Below are 10,911 nucleotides of genomic sequence, written 5' to 3'. Positions count from 1 at the left end.
CTTAAAATTTCGATTATTGCACTCAATAAAAATTAATTTTAATTCTTCAATTTATTCGTGACCTTATTCCCCAATCACAATTTTTTAACTATGGAATAGAATTTGGAATGCTGTTTAATTTATTCTTTTTTCAAATTATTTTCAGCCAGGATTCATATTTTACATCTAATAAAACGATTATACAAATCAATGAAATATAATTATTATAAAATAGTTTATTTATTCAAATAAATAAAGTAAAATATGTAATAAGAACAATAAAATTATAAGATTATTAATTTAAATTTAACATGGATGTCTATAACAAGCATGAATCATTGGCACATAATATTATGTGCATGAAAAAAAAAGTTGTGGTTTTTGGCGGGAACATGATTCTTTTAAGAAAAGTTTTATTTCATAAACTGAAGTAGTTTAGATTCTTGTTTGTAAAATTTTAATAAGTTAATTATGTAAGACTTAATTATTACTTTTGTATAGGTAAATATAAACCATACTTTTTTTGTTAATTTTATAGGTTTATAAGTTATGTACATATGTAATGTACGTAAATAGGTACTTTACTATTACTTAATTCGAAAATAATTTTGATTTCTGTTCTGATTTGGAATGGATTTTGGATCTGGAAACTTTGAAAAGGAAAGAAGCATAATATTTTTATCCCGAAAACACATTGAAATGGGAAATATACATGTGAATAGTACACGGCCGGAGCGAAGCCTTCAACAATAGTTTTTTGTAAGGTAAATATTTTGAACAATTCTTTCACATTTAGGTCTATTTTAGTTTCTCAAAGTTTAGATATAATGTTCACATACACGGCACTCGATTATAGCCTGTTTCTTGTTGTTATAGCTAACTTTAATTATAATTCCGGTGAGCTGAACAATAAATTAGATATAGATGAGAGTTTGTACGCTTGCCCATTGGAAACTTTCGCTGTGAAACTGTATAATACAATCTATGGAACACATGGGCTTATGTTGTTAGTGAGTTTAATAACGTTATGATTTATAACAACTTTCAGAGCGCTGCAAGATATAAAATATATATGGGGATTTGGAATAGCTTGTTATAATTTTTATTGTTTTAAATACCCAAACGCTAGTTTTAGCATTTCTTTAAATTAAATTTAGTACTTATGTATTATGACATACAGGTTATATTTATTACTAGCTACCCCACGGTTTTAATCGTATTCCTCTGCTCCTATTTCTCTAAGCGTTATGAATTATGATATATTATAGCCTTTCTCGATTAATGGACTAACAAACAGTGACATAATTTTTCAAATCGTCTCATAGTTCCTGAAATTAGCGTGTTCAATCAAAGAATCAAACAAACTCTGCATACAATTAGTATGCAGATAACATTAGTACTTTAAGATTATATTAATTCATACACAACCTATATACGATAAAAATTTATAGCAGTGGTAGTTTCGTAACAACAAGTATTAAAAAGGCGGAACCACATAGAGCGAGCGAATGTGGCGCGAAGCAATTTTCCGCGAAGCATTTTCTTTGTGGATCTACCTAATTGATTCCTCATTATAATTATGTCCACTATAAGTATCTAAGTAATTATTAATCAATTAGACTTATGAGAGATTAAACTACGCCAGTACGCTGATTAGATACAGATTAGAAGATGTCTCTAGTCGTGAAACTTTTAATCCACGTTCTAGTTTGCTAACGCAAAATCCTCTTTGCCAATGTTGCTATATTTTTTCCATTTACAGTTTTATTGGTTTTATTCTGATGGAAGTTGTTATGTTATTAAATCATTTTCACTATTCTTCATAAGAGCTTAAAGTTTGGTTGATTAAGTTTTGCGTTGTTGATTTTTATGTTATTTTTTGCACATGAGAAGTTCAATTTTCTTTACAAAATTCGATTTTATAGAAGTATAGAACAAGAAGGGGTAAGATTAATGTGCAGATAATTAAATAATTTCGACATTAATTCGTATAACACTGGTATTATCTCAAGCTGTATCTTTGTAAAATCCGATGGTTTAACCACAAACCGCTGACTGAAACTCGTTTAATTATTCAAAATGAATGTTAGCCGTTTGTTATTAAGGAGATTATCCAAATACTAAGTACATGCTACATGAAAACAGGCTGCAACCCATTTAAAATATTATGAAATATGCGCTCATATTATACGGGCATTATTAGACACACAGGTTCATTTGCATATTTTTAATAAAGGTTCTTTATACAAAACATTACATATTTAGTCACTTTGATGTATGTGTGTTCATAACAGCGCGGGAATTAAAAGCGCTTAGCTAAGTGCTGTAAATAAATAAAATGGAAATGTTTGTAATAACAAAATATGAATATAATATGTTATTGACCTGATCCGAATAAATAAAATAGTGAAACTTTAAAATGGTGTAATAAGTTTTATATGGAAGAATATCCTTCTACTTATTTACAGGAAAATATGATATCACGTGTAATCAAGTCATTAGGGGTTATTCAATAATTATCATTTAGATAGATACCTACATTAGGTACTCACAACGATCTTATACCAACAGATGAATTATTCAACGTAATTCATGAAAATAAACTTTTACTCAGTAAATACCGAAATATCATTGCAATTTACTTTTTGCTATAAATGTATTTCATTATTAATTAAGTAACTATTTCATCTCTAAACTACAAAATGAGAAAAATACAATTTTAAACAAAATTCTACAATATTTTATTCAATTTCAGAATCAGTGAAATATTTTCGATCTATCTGAAATTAAAATCGGGGCCTTTACAGTTTGTTCGATATATTTAAAAAATGAAACTGTCCAAATATGGACATATTTTATATATATCAAATGTAGCGGATATCGTAGACAATACCAGTTTAGACAATAGTATATTATATTTTAAAGGATTTTGAATTTATAATATTTTTATTTATAATATTATATTCATAAACCATTACCGTAAATACCCATAAACTAAATGATAATTATCCCCAAGAAGCTTATATCTATACACTGGAGATTGCACTATGACCATTAACTTGTAACAAGAAAATACGACGTTGATTGTCATTCAACGTCATATTTTCTTGTTACAAAGTAATGTTCATACTGAAATATCCAGTGTATTAGATATAAGCTTCTTGATTATCCCATACATAATATAATCTCTCCTCCTCACCAACATAATTTATTTTATTCGTTTTTGACGTGACAACGTCTTATAATTCGATAGAGCCAGCTGCACGCACGAAAAAACATGACTCATGCGGCGTTACCTCGCTCTGAGGCGTTCCATGTAAGGCTTGAAGTGCAAGCCAGAGCGCGGAACTAGCGACAAAGAAGCATAATCGGACGTTGTCACGTTCAACTATCGTCAGTAAACCGACTTTACAGACAACCAATTTTTTTCTGAAAGATTTTGATGTATCAAGCTTTGCAGCACTATCAAGAAGAAAAATTATAAGTTGTTTACAAATTATAGATATTTATATGGAAGCGCAACCCTTTAGTTTTTTTCAAATCATAGATAATGCGAAGGTTTAATATCAAGTGTTTACAGTTTGTATACAGCTTTCAAACTTTCCATGATAAATATGTTTGTGAGAGGAATATTTTTATTGCTAGCTTTGTGCCCCCGGCTTTGCATTTGACGTTATCGCACGAGTCACGACAGCCGTTTGGTAAGGTTTGGTTTTTGTGAAAAAAACAGCCCGTCTTATTATATTTTTAACAAAATACTTAAAGCCGCCTTCAAACTGTCAGAAGTAAACCAAATTTAACATGACAGGACTTTTAAATATGAAAATGGGTTCACCCAGTCAAAAGTTCTGAGGTAGGAGAGTCAAAAAAATACAGTCGAATTGAGAACCTCCTTTTTTGAAGTCGGTTAAATCAAAATCAGAGTTAAAAGCTTAAAGACGGATAGAATTTTTAATTAATCAATATATCAGTAACGGATATTAGTAATTTTAATTGATTTTCGTTGAAACGTAAAAAGAGCTCTTGATTGCTTCATACAAATATTTATTCGATGCAGTTTTAATACGCTTTTCATATTAAGTTTATCTCTTCGAATGAGATTAAAATTAACTCGAGAGCAATATAAATTTCATATTCAGCACATTACATAACTCAAAGGAATAATTAATTTACAGATTAACGCTATAATCTTTATATTTGCATTTTAATAAATTATATTTCAGATAATGAATAAAACACTATTAAATTTGAAAACTATAAATATATAAAATAATTTTAAAAGTTTTAAAATTGAATGAGTTAAACTAAATAATGTAACAAAAAAACGCCATTGTCCAACAAAGTAAAACAAAAACCTTCTGTCTTTTATGCGAAGGGTTTGTTGTAAAATCTGAAATATATTTTTATATTTCTGGCGTTATAAAACACAGACGGCCTTATAACCAGCCAAGCCAGCAACAACTGTATGTACCTACATTGCTAAAAATCTGATCAATCAGTCTTTCTCTAACTAATTTGTTTTTTTTTTTCTGATTTATGGCCTTAATAATTGTTAGTATCTGAGCCTTTTCAGTAGCCTACTATTATATCGCCTACGAGGCAATTACAATAACTAAGCTTCAACTCAGTCTTTGAGCACATCCCAACACTTTCCCAGTGAAAAGAATTAAAAATATCTTAGCGATGTTTTATGATATTTAATATTATATGAGATAGTAGTGTATCTCCACTAAAAAAGTTATTATGAATGAATTTAGACGTTCGTAAATTCCCTTGCTTAATGTATACTAAGGTCAGTATTGTCGTGAATCATTTGATTAATCAAACAATTCCGTACAAACTATGTTGTTACTTATGATGTATGCCTTTCACAATTTATCCAATATCTATAAGACGTTGCTGCCTATAGAATTTCAAGGTTATGTGTTCACAGGATTTGCAGGTTTTTATTCCTTTTCGAATGTCGAAAATTTACATCATAAATGGTGGATGATTGCGTTGATTTAGAAGTTTGAATTTTTCACAGCTTTAAGGGAAGGTTGACCTGAGTATTTGATATACATTTCATCTTGATAAGAAGCGCATTATTTCAACGCATTCTTGAGAAGAAGGGTCTTATAACAATAGACATAAAATAATAGACACACAAATGGACAACAAAGTGATCCTATACGGTTTCCGTTCTTTTCTTTCCTGGTTCGTCACCCTGAAAACCACATCCCAAGATAACAAGGTTAATGTTTGCATAATCTACTGTTTCTGTGTTGTTATAGTGTTTTATTTCTTCCCATTGCTTCGCGGAGAGGCTAAGAGGATATGCAACTTAGCGACATTGTTGATATATAAGCCGAGCTCTAGAATTAGTCCGGAATTCATTAAAAGCAAGGAATGTAATACAGAAGCGTCTTTGTTACATACCGAGTTAAAATTAAATAAAATACGTATATAGAAACTACTTTTTCAAATAGCTTTCCGTAAAAAGGGCAATTAGGAAACTATCTCGCTAATAAATTTAGCCTTTGACACCCACTTCATACCTTGGTTTTTCACATCATAATATGACGAACAGCATACATATTTAAAACATTATTTTTTATGCTATTTATATATTCAGCGTCAAAAAAGCTCACCAAAAACGATTTATCGTAAAAAATGTTTATTTCATTTCAGTAATAAAATCGTAATGCCGAAAACATGCAGAGGAGAAAGCAAAAATCCAAATAAACATAATCTCGATGAATTTATTGCAGTACTTACAAAACGGAAAATTACTCGAGCGTAAGGATAACTCGATTTTTATTATATTATCAGTTGTATACATATTCACTGACCTGTGCTTAATTGATTGTGTATTTTTATTATTCTTATCTGCCGAGTTTGAGTTGCATAAATCTTTTTAGCACGTGTAGAAACGTACTTGCTTAATCATGATTCTCTAATAATATACAATATACATCTGTAATCATTTATTAGAGACGTGTAAAATTATTGTTTGTGAATTCATTCTCTTTTTTCGCTGAATTTTTATATGACTTGATAATATGCTTGATATAGTCGTGAATATTGAAGCTTTTTAAATTCAAGTAACGTGTAGGACTGTTTGACAGATTAATTTAGAATTTTCCTTTGTTTTTCATCAGCAACAGAGACAGTCTTATGTTAAAAATATCTCTAATATACACAACTAATGAAACTACTACAATATTAACATTTTCCTGTACTATCTAAACCTAAATATTGACCTACATGAATAACTTTAAAACCTACATGATCGCGCGTCACACACGGTGAAGATACTATAATATTTTATCGATACTGTTATATTTTATATTACAGTATCTTAAGGTATCCGGTATCAGCGTTCTGACCATCATTTTTCTTTTTGTCATTGCGTACTAAAACCCCTGTAGAACCGCCATCCTGTTACAATTGACCCGAAACACTGACACAAAATTTCGGGTCATTTGTAACAGGATGGCGGTTCTACAGGGGTCTTAGTACGCAATGACAAAAAGAAAAATGATGGTCAGAACGCTGTTACCCGGATACCAATGTTATAGTATCTTCACCGTGTGTGACGCGCTTTACTATACAAAAAGCTATTATCCAGCATGTTTTACTTAACCAAATAATGTCAACAAGCGTGTGTTTTACACAAATATATTTCAATTAAATGGTTTCGGAGTTTCAAAACGATCTTATTTGCAGAAGCGGCATTAAATTTTCACAAGTTGACAGAACTGTTAGCATCCAGCGAATACAAAATAGCCATATTACTGAAGGCTACATGCTATTTATTTATATGGTAATTTAGAGACATTAGATAAATAAATTCAGTGTGTTTGACAAATGATAACTATGAACTTAGTTATGTGAGGCGTAAAAACAATAAATATAATATGGTATTTGATTCTTTTTTTAGCTTTAACAAATACCTACGCAATAATTTTAATTTTAATTTTATTAGACAAAGAATTACATTTTTTTGTTTATTTTTACGTTGTAGTTGTATTACAATGGTTCAAGACGTGTTCCGGTATAGCCTTAACAATATTGATCTTCTGAATTTTTTTTATCAATCTTTCACGAATTCCTCTGCTAATTTGATCCAATACCTACCGGTTATGAAATCACGAAATACAAACAGATTTATTGAATTAACAAAAGCTGAAAAACAGTGCTTATGTAAATTTTACGGCTCGGAATTTAGCTCCAAACTTTGTTTATTGCTTGCGTCTGTGCCAACACGAAACTTCTTGAGAACCGTTTAGATTACACCAAATAAATTATCGACAAAGCAATCCATTTACCAGTACAATAATTATAATGTATTAGCCAAAGTGTTAGGAACTTGACATATATTATATATTTTACAAAATGGAGAGGAAAACATCTTAATATTATGTCAGTCTAGCTTTTTTTGATCTATAATAAAACAGTGATTTACCATTTTGTAATCTACAATTTATATGATTCTAGTAAATGCTCTAATCATTTTTTATGGCAAATACTATAGCGAATACATCTAGTGTTTGTGTCATTTATTGAAATATTAATTTGTTCATTATGATTAGAAGGTACAAATAAAATAAAGAAACTGCGTTGTATTGAAATTTTCAAGAAAATAGTTTATAACTTGAAATATTCATCTCAATTCTCACTCATCTGGTATAGACGTAATTCGTCAGAATAATAGCCATCAGAAATTGTTTTAGACAACTACAAGAAATAATTTCCTAACTATACAGCTTTAGCCCCCGGGGCTATCAAATGAAATTGAGCTTGAAATTATGTTAAAAAATAAGCTTTTACAAAGATCTCAATCGCGTATTTGGAGGCTCAATCTTATCAAATGAATGCTAATCCAATATTTGTTGGATTTTTCGAGAAATTATTTCAGTATTCGTTAAAAGCTTTTTTTCACCCTAATAAACAAGCACAGAGGGACCATTAATGGATAGAGTGTCAAACGAATTTCGGATTTTCTATCATAATTTTATTATTCCTTTTTTAAGCGGGAAAATTAATAATAGTTCAAATAAGAACTGATCAACAACTGGGACGAAACGATATAAATAGTTTAATTGCATTCTAATCGATTTATATTAGTTTCAAAGCATAATATTATGAAAATAGCATATAGGTAATAGGCATGACGAAAGATTTTGAAATCCTCTTCCATAATGTGTGTATACGTTTACTATACAAGAAAAACCCTATATTTCGGTAATATACTTAAATTTAACGAAGATAAAAGCCATTTTCCAAAAAATATTTATTAACTGTGCCAAAACAGCTCGCAAGTGTCATGGCGTAGGCGTGACGTCACACTTTGGTAAATACGTAATTATTTGTACGCATTGCGAAGAAAATTAAAAAAATATTTATTTAATATGTGTTATAGAAACGAATTTCAAAGTTTATAAGTGGTGTGCAGTATTGCAGTTGGAATCCACATAAAAATAATGCTCAAAAATGTGTTAATAATTATTTTAAGCGAGAAAATAATAAGAAATGATTGTATAAAGTTGGCGCGGAGAACCCCGAACCATGTATTCGTGAATTCGCAATTATATTTCTGTTCTGAGTCGATAAAGCATACGTGAAACAATAGAAAATAAATAAAAATGCGTATTCTCAACATATTCATAACAACAAAAAACATCTGACGTGAGTTGTTTACATAAGCGTGACGTCACGCGTGTTTTAGTCAAAATGGCCAACTGCAGTATTTCAATGTTTTATTTTATTGATAATCTCATTAATCTTAATGTTTTTAAGATTTCTAAGTCACTATATGTAATTTATCTATTATACATTTTCCCTTAAAAACACTAATACGATCATTTATGGATACTGTCGTCATGCCTATTATGGCCGCTACGTAGTTCAATTGCCATATTTATAATCGTTATAAATATATTTTCTAATTCATAACTTCTCTATTTATATAAACTATTAAAAATGGATTAATCTTTTTAAAATATAGGCTTTTAAATTCTCATTTAAAAGCCTATATTCAAGCGATTGAGAAGCCATTTTTTAATACTAGTTATGGGAAAAGATAACGTCGATACGTATTTAGATGTTTGTTCTTCTGTCGACAATTAAATGAATATTTGAACTGAAATGCTCCCCACGGCTTTTACCGGCTACCAAGTCTACAAAACTATTTGGCCTTCGGTTAAGAAAGTAATATAGGTACAACTTCGATTTCATTTTCATGAAATGTCTGACACAACTTTGAATCACTTTCTTCTGAAGTCAAACATTCATTAATTGAACAAACTTCTTTTTAATCGTTTGATTATATAACAAAGATAGCATAAAATAATACCTATTTCTTAAAGTTGCCTTTTTGCAATTATAGGAAAACTTCATATCGATTCCCCGTATTATTCGTAGATAGATTCGTAGATAGTTTCAAGGATAGATAAATCCTCGCCTTATACCATGACGTGACGGTATTGCCATGACGCGACCTTGAAATTTTACTCTCAACCCGCTTAAAGAAGTTTCACTTCGGAAATTAATTTAAAATTTACCACACCTACAGTAGGTACTAAATATACCTGTCCCAATTAAAAAGATCCTTGAATCTCAACTCGTAAACAAATTTTTTCTTTAAGATAGCAAACCCTTAACAAAGCCTCCAAAATCCGCTTCAACTGTTTTTCTTTAAGCCTGCTTTTATCACAACTTCTTAGCTGATAAAAGAAACAATAATTAAAATTGGGGTGGAAAATTTTATAAAAAATTTTCAGTTTAATTAAGACGTAATTTCTTCTGTATACGTGTGCATAATATTTATTTTTTATAATATGTACTTTAAAAACATACTGAATTACTTCTATGTACGTATATAAAAACGAGAATTGATTTATCAGATAAATTACGGTCAGCCATTTTCAAAGCCATAAAAATTTCAACAGATTTTAGTTATTCCTAATAATGTAATTGAAAAAAGATAATAATGGGATTTTATTAATAACTAGCGGTCCGCCTCGGCTTCGCCCGTGGTACATATTTACGCTTTCTCTACATAAGAACCATCCTCGTACTTCAAGGAATATAATAAAAAAAGAATTATCGAAATCGGTTCAGCCGTTCACACGTGATGCCGTGACAACGCGAAACGGGTTTCATTTTTATATACGTATGTATAGACAAATCTATAATATACAGTCGTGCAAAAACTTATAGCCAATAACGAACTTAAACAGATCACGTATTTATATTAAAAGTTTTTTCTTTAACACTGTTCAGTAAGCCCTGTAATGAATAAGTTAGGCAACTTTTGTTTTATTTTACATAAAAACTTTTATATTATTTGTAAGGCGCGAGGTCCTCTTTCTTGAATTAATAGACTGAACAAAAGAAATGACTTATTGTTGGAATAATAATCTTGAAAACAATATTATGTACTTACTACTTTATTATTAAAAGGCCAATCGACCAATACTTATAAAAAATCAAATAAGGATGAATGCAAATATTTATTGTGGTGCTTTGTGTTTTGTTACATTTCTATTAATTGAAGATTAACCATCTTCAATTTTTAAGTCCAATAATCCCGTCTACTACGTAAGTCTATCATAATATAATAATGCATAGGCATTATAGAAGCTATAGAGCCATACCTTCTTCCCTCAAGTTATTTACGGAACTCTACATTATTTAATTTACTCACAAATAAACACATCTTTTAACTAACATAAATAAATCTCATAACATGCATGATGTACCAAAGCATCATGAATAAATTGAAAAATAAAATTACATAATGCATTCGGAATAAGCTCTACACAATATTGAACTAATTTTAAAATAATGTGAAGTTAGACAAATCCGATGAAACTCCGCGTTAAGAAATTTCCGTTTACTATTAAAACTACCAGTCTGTATTTCAGTATACAAAAATGTTTCAATACT

This window comes from Colias eurytheme, chromosome 14 (assembly GCF_061535395.1).
Source record: "Colias eurytheme isolate Ceu_HAF_F1 chromosome 14, ilColEury1 Martin Lab GWU primary, whole genome shotgun sequence".
In the NCBI taxonomy this organism is placed as follows: domain Eukaryota; kingdom Metazoa; phylum Arthropoda; class Insecta; order Lepidoptera; family Pieridae; genus Colias; species Colias eurytheme.
Note: the sequence above shows the minus strand (reverse complement) of the source record.